Source organism: Micropterus salmoides, unplaced genomic scaffold, assembly GCF_014851395.1.
Source record: "Micropterus salmoides isolate LMB-PRFRI ecotype aquatic unplaced genomic scaffold, ASM1485139v1 Ms_hic_scaffold_10, whole genome shotgun sequence".
NCBI lineage: Eukaryota > Metazoa > Chordata > Actinopteri > Centrarchiformes > Centrarchidae > Micropterus > Micropterus salmoides.
Window position 1 is genome coordinate 30,579,921 of NW_024040041.1, and position 11,091 is coordinate 30,591,011.

An 11,091-nucleotide genomic window follows, 5' to 3' on the forward strand; every position below is an offset into this window, starting at 1 on the left:
ACAGTGTCGCAGGTCATATTTCTGTAGATTTTTCATTACAATTGCACCGTTTTCCCCATAATTTCAACAAATGCTTTAAACTAAAACTACAAACAAACAAAAAAACTAAAGTTGTTCCATTAGAAACGGTCACTGTTAAGCTTTTTAATTATTGATGTTTGGGTTTTTGTTTAAGGTAAGATTAGCTGAAGAGTCTCTCTGCCCTAAAGACAGCGGAAAGCATCCGAACAGGAGGCAGCACCAACTTGTCTGGAAACTGCTCAGGACCATCAGGCCCTACAGAAAGTGGTGGACCATTAGACCTACACTCCCCATTTTAGAGGACTTGCACACCAGACGGTGCAGAACCAGAGCTAGTAGGATAATGAAGAACCACCTCCAGCAACAGACTATTCCATCTCCTACGCTCAGGTAAATACATCAGTAGCCACAAGTGCAACACAGAGAGGCTCAGAAAAAGCTTCTTTGCTCAGACCATCAGGATTGGTGACCTCTGACCTCTGTTTATCCTCTGCCTTGTCAAGCACATTGGCCTCTGTTAATCCTTTGCATTTTAGTAACAAAGTTCTTTGCATAGTTTGCCTTACAACTGTGACACACCGCATGTGCAGTTTACATTTTTTATACACTGAAAAAAAATGCTTACACCACCTACACACCAGGCTAATATACACAAACATGTAATACTTAAATTAGAGGTTTGTTATTCAACTCATTTGTATTTATATAACGCCAAATCATAACAGAAGTTACCCAGTTTTTTTTTTACCTAATTGTTATTTGTACCTTTATCCTAATTATTAGAATTAACAAAACATTAACTACACATAGTTGGCATATGTAACAAATTAAACCTTTGATTACTTGGATCACTGGGTATTTTAATTAAACATCAGACCCTGTTGTACTTCAATTAATTAAATATTAGAATTACAAAATGAATACTGTGCAACACGTTACCCCTATAAATAACTATTATAGATGCCACTGACAAGACGACTGCACCAGCATCAACCCTGCAGGTTTATAATTTTTTTTAATAAATAAAAGCAACTTTAAGCTAAATAAAGTCAAGGTAAATACCAAGTATCAATCTGTCACAGACCTGCAAGTAAACCTCAAGTCAACATGAACTATATACAGTCACACTAAATAAACCAACTGTGTGATTAACAATCCTTGGGCGTGGTTTATCATTAAAATAAGGAGTCACGTGACTTTAATACAAGCTGGTCTATTGTTCCATTGTTGAGAAATGTTCTTTCCATTTATAGCACAACATGGACCTTATCACTTGACAACATTCCACAGTTGGGCAATCAATCAGTTTTTGACTCATCTCTGGAAACTACAAGTGACGAGTTTCTACAAGTTGCACAGTCATGCTTGTATGGGGCTAAATTCCTTGCACCTCATGCACATAAATGTTAACTCATCCATTCATGTGTGACACACAACCTGCATCATGTGCACAAAAATCTGAATCATGGTGTCAAACCTATTGATACCTATGTTTTGCTTTGGATGGTTTTGACACATTACCCCAACAACCACTGCATGTTTTATGACTCATGGACAAAAGCTCTGAACCTGGTAAGACATATTCCAAAGCCGCAAGATAAGAGTTGCTGAAGAAGTACATACATAAAGCCATGATGTACCATTTACCTCCCTCTGCAGGATATTTGCAATCACTGAGCACTGATACACCTGAGCACTCTGTGGTTTCCTACTTGCAAGGTGAACACTTATTCAACATTATTCATCAAACTCTACCTTGTAAATATGTCATATTAAATCTCAAAAGGCTACACATACTTTTTCTGTAATAATCAGTTCAGTAGCGTAAAAAGAATTTTCCTTGAAGTTAATTATACATGTTTACCCACTTCATGCTGTAAGTATACTGGTGTCCCCCCTTTTTTAGCTTTGACTCTTTAAAACCCAACAAACCTTCTTGTGCTCAAGTCTATTTTAGTCACTTACCACCAAACTTACTGAATCCTCCACGATCGGCCATTCTGATGAGGAGGAAGAGAAAACGACACGCATTGAAGGCAGGTGCTGACAGCGATTTCTCTCAATGGGTTTGTGGGTAACCTTCACTCTCAGACTCTGAGTTAAACCCACCCTTCTTCTTTTGGCACTTGTCCTGAACCCCTACTTGACCTTGTTCAGAGTTTCTTGAACATACCTCGGGGACAAGAGGCCAGTTTAAAGACCTTGTCATTTTATGTTTACAAGCTGATAAAATTTTACCCTAAAGTTCTACCAAGCCTTTAAGTGACTTGTGTGCACCCATTTTATTTCACCACATAACTTGGTTGTGTGTCAATTAACCAACCCAATCATTAACACCGTTGATCCCTGGATGGGTGTTGAGTATTTTCTTTAGGTCTCAGATAACCTTTTTATTCTTTACACAAATTGAAGCAAATCTAAAACAGATGTTCTTTGGTGCTTTTCCCCCCATGATCTCCCAAATTATTAGTATTTTCAAATCATTATTTCCTCCAACTACAATTTGACTATTAACGGTCTGTGGACTTCCCCAGGTTTGCAATATCCCAAATGATGGCTTAAGAGCAAAAGCCAGCCTGGAGAGAAGGTAAAAGCCTAGGAGAAGATTCAAAGATTGATTAAAGCAGAGTATGACACAGTGATCCTGTAAGGGCTGGTTGGGGAGGTAGTGGTAACAGGTGAGAAAGGCAGGTGATGGTAATGTATTGTGGTGTGTTAGTGTGTGGGCAGTTAACGCACACAGTCTACTTGCCATTTTGGAAAAATCTTGCAGACAAAAAGACAACTGTGAGGAATAAAAAAACGCCATATTGGTGAGCCGAGGCTTACAGGCCAAGCTAGATTTTTTTTTTTTTAACACAACTTTCAATCCTTTTAGGGCACATTTGTCCTTAAAATAGAGCTATACCTCTGATTTTCTTTAAAACCTTTTGTTATCTTGTGACTTTTAGAAACGAAGACACTTTATTATACCAAGATATCACATCTATCATGAAAAGAAGGACATAAGCATCAGTTTATATTCCTCCGTTCTCAAATCTTAAGCCAAGATCACTCAAAAACATTTTTAACTCTTCAATATATAAAGATAAAAATGTATAATTTAACAAACTTTGTTGAACAACACATGAGAGTATCGGCCGATTAGTGCTCAGTGCCATATTTAAAGTATACTGTGAGGGACTGAGTTCCAAAATTCAAATAGTCCATGATGGATGAGAGGGCATTTAATGAAATGGTAAACTAGCTCGTCTACGAGTTCATCACCAACATTATGAGGTTACAAGAGAGTACATGAGATAACGTACAACCTCTAGAAGAAAAACAAAAACATCAACTTACCATACCAAAACTGTTTCTGCTTCACAGCTTCACTCTTCTTGTAAAATCTTTGTTCTGTGATTTGTCTCTGTTCTGTATAATTTATTGGGCTTATCCAACGTTACCCTGACCCAAAATCTACTTCTCTTTTTTTTGCATTTATATATTTTTCTTGAACTTACACATAAATACAGTTTGTTTACGTTTCCTGAAATCTAAACAGGAAGTAGCTTGCATATTGCAAATCAACAGTCAGCTGTTGCATTTCTGAGCTGCTCGCCAACAGCCACCCAAAGTTCAAAGTCAACCGTGTTTGATGCGACAGGTTTAGTTTTCCTTTTTTGTCTTTAACAGAACTTTGCATTGCTGTTGTTTGTAACCTGGCTTTCATGCAATGCTGAGCTTGAGTGTGATCATACCGTCCTCTCTCTTTGTTCGAGCACCTACATCGCTGTGTTTGGATCATCACACTGGCAACGGACAGTCTGCAGTACACAAGGTTTCTTGTGTTTATAGTAATGTGACAAAGGCAACAAGTCCATTAAAGGGACAAAGATGTGATATCATGTACGTAAGTGACTGCAGTAACACCACCACATACAGCCAAATCATGGACAGCCTTATATAGATACATGTTGCAGTTGAATTAAATCGGGTTTGTTAGTTTTTGTCTCTTTTACATAGAGACAGTGATCTGGTAGCACAGATGTTTGCTTTCAAAAGCTTCATATTTTTGCTATTGACGTTTATAAATGTAAATTGTAGTGAACCTTTTTATGATTACATTTTGGCTTTTCCACATTTTGTCTTTCTGCAGATGATGAAATGACTGACGGTGAGGGAGGGGTCATGCTTCATAACAAAACTGTAATCTGTAAGATCTCGAACAGAAACCGAGATAGAAGCAAATCTGTTTTCCACGCAGTGATTTACTCTGGTTCATGTCGTAGCTCTTTCATTGAAGGATCCGTTTTTAAAGCTTCACATGACTCAATAGCATGCTCACTGCAACTTCACACAAGTACCCTCTTGTTTGGGTGAGGATATGGTTTCTGACCGGCATTCAGCCACAAGTAGGGTTTGAGTAGCGTTTCAATTTTATCGATTCAGATTCTAGTTCAAATTATGGAATAAGGTTCTTATTGAATCTCGGTTCCGATTCCAACCCCTTCACTATAAATCTCGTCACCACTCGGTGACCTTCATCCTCTTGCTCATCTTCCCCTTTAGGTCTAAAGTGAAAGGTCTCATTTGTAGACATCATTCTTTTCCCTTCAGTATAAAAAGGTGAACGTCAGCTCACCTGTGTTTTGTACCCGAGCGTGAGACGTTGCTACTACAGCTGGGTAGCAATGCTTTGTTGACATTCTGCGTAACAAGTGACCGGACATCGTGTAAGTGCAACTTTTATGGCCTGTAAAACGCTCACTGCCGTTTAATCAGGAGCGAGACTGACCCACAGTTCTTAGAAATTTTTGCAATGGTTCCAACTTGGAAGCGGTTCTCGATATCCAACCCTGGCCACAAGAACCTTAATATAATGAGCCCATCACAGCAGACTGCGAACCCCTATATGATATGGCATTTTACCCAGTTTACAAGCACAACCTTTATGTTGTGCTTGGACACATGCAGCCGTGTTTCGAACACATTCAGTTTACTTTTGTGAGCTCTGGGCATTTTGTGATTGTAAACTTCAAGATGTTGCGTCCAGTAGGCTGGGCCATAATTGAAAGTTATTACTTTCAGTGGTATCATACCATGATGACATGATTATATTGTGTTATTGTTTTAAGAACTTCTTTGGTTTTAATGAACGATTCCAAGCAATAATTAATTCCCAGAATAAATTACTGAAGGTTTATTTCACACACAGAGTTTTTTCTTGATGAAATGCGTAACAGGGGAACACAGTTCACTGCATAACTATCAACTTATATTTTTTACCATAACTTTCAATGTATATTTTTATGATATAAAAGTGTCTTATTAATATTTGTAATATTGATTTTTTTATTGCATCGCACAGCAACAGCATTCCAGCAATGATGGGTTTGTGTCTGCATTAAGTCTGGGCAGATCCGTGTGTTTACATCGCTGGTGCTTGGTGCTGAAACACAGTGGATGGACACCGTTTCCCAAATGAAGAACTTCGGTGCATACGTGTATGTATATATATATGTATATAAATGAACTGTTTTGGCCTATATGGATTTATTTTATATGTTAGCATATTCTAAATGTAATTCTCTGATATGTTCTGTGTAGCAGGAAGGGACTACATTTCATATAATAAATAAATTACCAAAAAGAAGTCCTGTTTTAAGTTTTGAGTATTGATAGAAGTAATCCAACACTGATCTGTCTCACATTAGATCAAGGTCCGGGCCCCTGAACACTCTACTTAGTGCATGCACTCTCTGCTGCTGTTGTGTGCGTGCATGCAGAGATCACCGCGTTAGTTCATACAATATATTACATATAATCTTAAACAAATTCTCTTATGATTAAGTAATAAAAGATTAAAAAGAAATACCTAATGTTTGGCAAATCACTTTGGTAATAAAAACGTATTCAGAAGTAGCCTATTGATGTATAGGTAGTCACCTTATATATCACGACACATGGCTTCTCCCTCTGTCACAGCACAGCAGCAGCTTTTAATAATAAATAATAGGATAAATATAAGTGATTCCTGCCCTGGTATTATTTGGTAATGGATCAGAACCGATTTTATGTTATTGCTCAGCCCTATTGGGCAAATACCCAGAGTTGCAGCACAGCACTCCGACTGTATCTGTCAATAGTTTGACTCCAGGAGGTGCTGCGAATCACAGACAAACCTTTAATGTGATGTATTCAGAAAGTTTATGTACAAAACAAAACAAGATTTGTGCAGCGGTCACTGCAGACAGAAAACACATCAATTGCTTTGTGGCAATTTAAGAATTCATTTTCCTCAAAAGCAAGTGGGAGGGGAAATTCTGACACATCAGCTCGCACCTCTCAATTGCTTCAGCATGTAGCTATGAACGTGGAACAGTTCTCTCTCTCCTATTTAATTTTCCTCTACACAGTTCCACATGTAGCCAAAAGGTGAGGAAACATTTACATGCATCACTGCACTCAGATTCAGAGCACTTTCATAAGTCCAGAGGACCTAAAACAGGACTGATAACATGGGACACTGGAGGCTTTTTAAACTTACCCCATGCCTCCTCTTCCTCTTGGTCCCCTCGGCTGCTTCGGTCAAAACCGCGATCATATCCGCCACCACCGCGACCTCCAAATCCACCCCCACGGCCCCTGCCACCACGGCCATCCTGACCTAAGTAACCTCCATCAGGACTGTCATACCCTCCACCTCCTCCTCCGCTCAATGGTGGGCTTTCGTCTCCATATCCTGAGAGAGAGAGAATCAGATGTCAACAGATTTACCCGTGTGACAGTGCTCCACACACACGCCAACACTGTACTGTGAAAACCAAAGCTATGAGGACCAGCTACACTGAGGGGTACTATCTGCAATAGAAAACGGCGCACGGCCAAACCGAGTCGAGTCGGTGCTGGTAATGGAAAAACAATAGTAATCCAAGTCACTGTGAATAACTGTGTGGCTGGTACACTTAGGCTGTTCAAACTAATTTTCAAAGTTTTCTGAGTAACAATCACACTATCAGAATAGACATTTCAGAAGCAGTGTGTGGAAATTTTTGTGTTTTCTGTGAAATAATCTGCAGAATATGCCAAATCAGGGTCCAAATTAAATTTCACTCGACATCAAGCAGCCTGAGGGCAAACCTGATACCGTAGATACAGTGCATGTTGAGGTGAAGGAAGTGGAAATGAGGGGATATTGAGGTGCGTAAGGACTGAAAACTTACATTTGAAATAGTAACAACAATACCCACAGACCTGACTGTAAACAATTTTCTCTGGAACTACTTTTCAAATAAAGAAATGGTCATTTTTGTTCCCTGGTGAGTTCATGTTAAGTTCTTCTCACTTGCAAAAGTGCATTAAAAAAAGAGAATATAAACACATCCCTTACCTCCACTTTGGCCATACTGGCTCTGCTGACTGTAGCTCTGTGGCGGGGGGGAGTTGTAGCTTGGAGGCTGGTTGTAGTGACCTCCTCCTCCGTGTTGGGGTGTTGTTGGTGGCTCCCGCTGCCCCCATAGCCACCAGTCTGACCGCCACTGCTGCCGTAACCACCTCCACTCTGTCCACTGCTCGGTGGCTGGTTGTAGCCAGGGGCCTGCGAGTTACCTTCATATCTGTTGAAGGTGGGGAGAAGAGAAGCAGATAACACATCAACCAAAGCTACACACATCTACACCCCTTCATAGAGATCTTTTTGCATCTTTTAGCTCTGTTTACATTGACAAATCGTTCCGTTAGTTCCTCAGACAGCTGCTATACCTGACTAATGTGCATCAGAAGGAATCGCATGCCAGAAAGTACGTTTCAGTACTACGACAACAGGTAACTGTGAGCTGTGAGTCATACATGCGTTCTGACTGCATATTTAACAGGGTTTTAATATGGTGATTTATAAATAAATCAGTGTTTAGGAAGTCCAGTTAAACTTAGAGGAATTTCCTGATGGCTAGTGTAACTTGGTTATCTGCTATAGAAAGAATAAATTCCTGATGAGTGAAAATTAGTTAGCCCGTTTATGCTCATATTTCATCACCTACATCCCTCCGTAATTTCTACTTTACTGTCCAAATGGGGCATAACAAATTAAAAGTAGAGAAGCAGAAGCTGACTGTGTCTTACCCTGCAGAGGAGGAAGAGGAAGGTGGCTGCTGGCTGTACCCAGAGAATGATGACTGCTGGTTGTAGCTCATGTTGGAAGGCTGGTTGCTGCTGTTGTAGCCTCCAGAGCTATAGGGCTGACTGGAATGATTATAACCACCACCGCCGCCGCTGCCGCCCCCCTGGTTAGAGGGCGGAGAGCTGTATCCTCCTGGGAGAAGAAAGGATACAGCAGCACATGGAATTAAAGTTACACCACAGTGTGCAACAGAAGAACAGCGTGGTTTCGGGCCGTTATTGAATCTTCCTCTACCTGACGGGGGCTGACCATAGCTGCTATATCCTCCCTGGTTGTAAGAGCCGGAGCTGCTGTCAGAGCTCTGGTTGTAGCCTCCATAGCCCTGCTGGCTATAACTCTGACCAGAAGACTGACCATAGCCCTGGTTAGCACCGCCGCCGCCGCCTCCACCACCACCACCTCCTCCACCACCGTAGGACCCATAGCTGCAAGAGGTAAAAAAAAAATAAAACATCCAAACATGAACACATCGCTTTTCCATAACTTACCAAGAATATACAAACCTTGCCTTAACCCAAATGTATGTTTGTAGTCGAGGTGTTTATATGAGAAAGATAGGAGCTCTTGACGTATTATACAGGAAGTATGATATTGATATACGTAAACAAGTCTTAAAAATCTCATGCATAAACTCCCCATATTGGAAAAGAACTGGTTTATGATTGAGTATAACATTACTTACCCCTGGGCAGACGTCTGGGAATAATCTATGGAATAAACAAAACTGAGTGTTAAATATATACATACGCATTAGATTAGTCTTTTTTAGTAAAGCACATATCTAATAAGAGTAATCCAAATGATACAGAGCTTCACTCACACCGGAATCACCCTCAACATATGATTAAATAATAATAATAACATCCAGTTGTATGCTGGTTCCTGTTTGGCAAATATGAGCTACGCAAAAGAAATGAAATGAGACACGTTTTATAGTCTGTTATTGTTACACATAAATAAAATGGGACCAACCAGCAGTCTAATAATAACTGTAATACAGATGAAGCTGTTACGAAACGTGGTTTGATGCATCCCGAGCCAAATTTTCAAGCAGCTTTCTTTAATTTAACGCCGTTTTGTTGAGTTTAACGTGATGTGCTTTCGTTAATAAGAATAATAAGCGTTAATGTTAAACATCATCTGAACCGAACCGAGTTAAACCCGCAGCCTGAGAGCAGCAGAGAGGCAGAGAGGCAGAGAGGCGGAGCCGCCATCTCTCAAACTGGGTCAGTAGCACAAGCGACCGACTTAGCTTCATGCTAACTGTTAGCTCGCCGGTAGGTTTTTCCTCCACTCGGGCAGCTCCTTCTCCTTCTGCTTCTCTCCTTCTCTAATGTAACCGAGTGATTTGAATATGTGAAAACGTCCGGCCTTCAAACAGTAACGTTAATATAAACATAACGTTAATTAGCGTCTTGACATTAGCTAACTTAGCTCGCCGGTTAAGTTAACGTTGCGTCTTGGTGAAGATATTTAAGTATTAGCTCACGAGCTTTTTAACCTTCACTGGTTTTAAACGACGTTTTGTACTGAATCTTACCGTTAGACGACATTTCGATGAAACGGCCTTTAACCTATAAAGCAATTGATCAACCAGCGCGTTGTTTACGGACTGAGATGGATGAAGGGACACCGGGGACCGGGGCAGCTTCACAGCCCGGTTACTGCAGTTCCTCCTGCGGACACAAGGGGGCGGGCAGCAGCGTAGCTCCTCTTCTTCTCCTCCGGCAGACTGTTTAGCGCATTGCTGCCTCCCACCGGTTTAGTATCAACAATGCTACTTTTTACTTTCATGCTTCCTGGGAATGCCTAAAGATTGTGCAATTTTGGAGTGATCTTAAAATGAGAATTGATGGTTTTTATCGCTTGCAAGTCAACATTAAACCCAGGCATTTGTATTTTAGGATTAGGATATAGCCTATAGAGTGACTGCTGGGTCTGCACACATCTAACGTCACCTAAACTCCATAACACAAGTTTATGTTCCCCCTTGGCCACACAAAGCAATCCCAGTCCCGGCTGTTCTCATCTGTGTCAACGAGCTACCACGTGCCATCAGAGCAGGGGCTTCAAGAAACTCCTGAAAACTCTTCAGAGAACACTTCCTCTCATAACACCTCCAAACTCTAACATGCACTTCCTGTGCCGCTCTTCTTCTTACAGTTCTCTTGTATTGATTGCACTATTCATTAACTACTTCCCCTACTTCTTCTTCCCTTAAGTATTTACCCGTTGATGCTGTATGCGGTAATAGCTCTTACAAGTATTGTCACTTGTAGATCTCCTGCTGTATTGATGCTCTGTTAATGCTTGTATGTTGTTCCTGAAATGAGATTTGCTTTAGATAAAAGCGTGTGCCAAATAAGTAAATGTAGATGACACAACAAAGCAGGCTGTCAGCAGGTACAAGGATATATTGAGAATCTGCTGGTACGCTGGAAGGTTAAGTCTTCTTCAGATGTGGGTTGCTGAGGAGCCCCCGGATGTGTCACTTTGCTTTGAAAAACTCCTGAATGAAATCCCTCTTGAAAGGTTATTATACTTTTATTATTAATATTATATATGTATTGAGGTTGATTCACAAATTAAACTTCAGAAGTACATGAATATATCAGCTCAAAATTGTAATGTTTAACGTCTGTTTGTAACTAATAATATTATAACACACTGTATGTGAACAAAGCTGCTTCCCTTGAGTGAGTGTTTGTGTGATTATGTGAGATTGTGTGGGGTTTTTTGTTTTGCTTTGTTTGTTTGTTTGTTTGTTTCTGCATGGTCTTTTCGTGTAATGGTGATCATGTTTGTGTATGTTTGGAGGAGGGGGCATGAGGTGGTATATGATCATAATCAAATTGGAAGAATAATTGTGTACAAATGCACTCTTGATCTATAGGAGCACTTTGATTTGT

General features: G+C 40.3%; 1 long non-coding RNA gene across 1 annotated transcript; it reads right to left on the bottom strand.

The window, feature by feature from the left end:
• Nucleotides 1-1,932: 1,932 nt before the first annotated feature.
• On the bottom strand, nucleotides 1,933-7,495 carry LOC119895054. The gene is made up of 3 exons (XR_005443023.1): nucleotides 7,394-7,495; nucleotides 6,551-6,745; nucleotides 1,933-2,021 (listed from the first exon to the last, which is right to left on the bottom strand). It is a non-coding gene; the product is annotated as an uncharacterized LOC119895054 (long non-coding RNA).
• Between the last annotated feature and the right edge of the window lie 3,596 nt (nucleotides 7,496-11,091).